Here is a 947-nt window from a genome sequence, read left to right as displayed (position 1 = left end):
AGGGGCAAGCATAAGGGACGAAGACGGGGGTAACATGTCGGATGCGATCATACCAGCACTAAAGCACCGGATCCCATCAGAACTCCGAAGTTAAGCGTGCTTGGGCGAGAGTAGTACTAGGATGGGTGACCTCCTGGGAAGTCCTCGTGTTGCATTCCCTTTTTAATTTTTTTGCACCGCGTGCAAAACAAAACGCACGAGCGCGACGTATGTTTAGCACGTTTTATTATTTTGCACGTTTACGGTAAGTTTTAGCTCGCTGCTCATTATTCACGCGTCTAGCGGCGGCAAGCGTGTTCTGAAAGGGGTCGAAACCATGGTAAATAGGCACTGGTGCAGTTGAAGCGTGGTAAAACTCGTCTCCGTAGTTGAGCGGGAGCGGCCAAAGGAATGTGCAATCGTGTGTGTAGTGGAGCTGGGAGGGCAAGCATAAGGGACGAAGACGGGGGTAACATGTCGGATGCGATCATACCAGCACTAAAGCACCGGATCCCATCAGAACTCCGAAGTTAAGCGTGCTTGGGCGAGAGTAGTACTAGGATGGGTGACCTCCTGGGAAGTCCTTGTGTTGCATTCCCTTTTTAATTTTTTTGCACCGCGTGCAAAACAAAACGCACGAGCGCGACGTATGTTTAGCACGTTTTATTATTTTGCACGTTTACGGTAAGTTTTAGCTCGCTGCTCATCATTCACGCGTCTAGCGGCGGCAAGCGTGTTCTGAAAGGGGTCGAAACCATGGTAAATAGGCACTGGTGCAGTTGAACCGTGGTAAAACTCGTCTCCGTAGTTGAGCGGGAGCGGCCAAAGGAATGTGCAATTGTGTGTGTAGTGGAGCTGGGAGGGGCAAGCATAAGGGACGAAGACGGGGGTAACATGTCGGATGCGATCATACCAGCACTAAAGCACCGGATCCCATCAGAACTCCGAAGTTAAGCGTGCTTGGGCGA

General features: G+C 51.0%; 2 non-coding genes across 2 annotated transcripts; both read left to right on the top strand.

Annotated features, from left to right (window-relative positions):
• Window positions 1-39: 39 nt before the first annotated feature.
• On the top strand, window positions 40-158 carry LOC123179168 (5S ribosomal RNA). Its single transcript, XR_006490156.1, has one exon. It is a non-coding gene; the product is annotated as a 5S ribosomal RNA (ribosomal RNA).
• Window positions 159-458: 300 nt separating this feature from the next.
• LOC123179169 (5S ribosomal RNA) lies at window positions 459-577 on the top strand. Its single transcript, XR_006490157.1, has one exon. It is a non-coding gene; the product is annotated as a 5S ribosomal RNA (ribosomal RNA).
• The last annotated feature ends 370 nt before the right edge of the window (window positions 578-947 follow it).

Source organism: Triticum aestivum, unplaced genomic scaffold (assembly GCF_018294505.1).
Source record: "Triticum aestivum cultivar Chinese Spring unplaced genomic scaffold, IWGSC CS RefSeq v2.1 scaffold101713, whole genome shotgun sequence".
Taxonomy (NCBI): domain Eukaryota; kingdom Viridiplantae; phylum Streptophyta; class Magnoliopsida; order Poales; family Poaceae; genus Triticum; species Triticum aestivum.
Note: the sequence above shows the minus strand (reverse complement) of the source record. Positions and strands in the feature narration are given on the sequence as shown.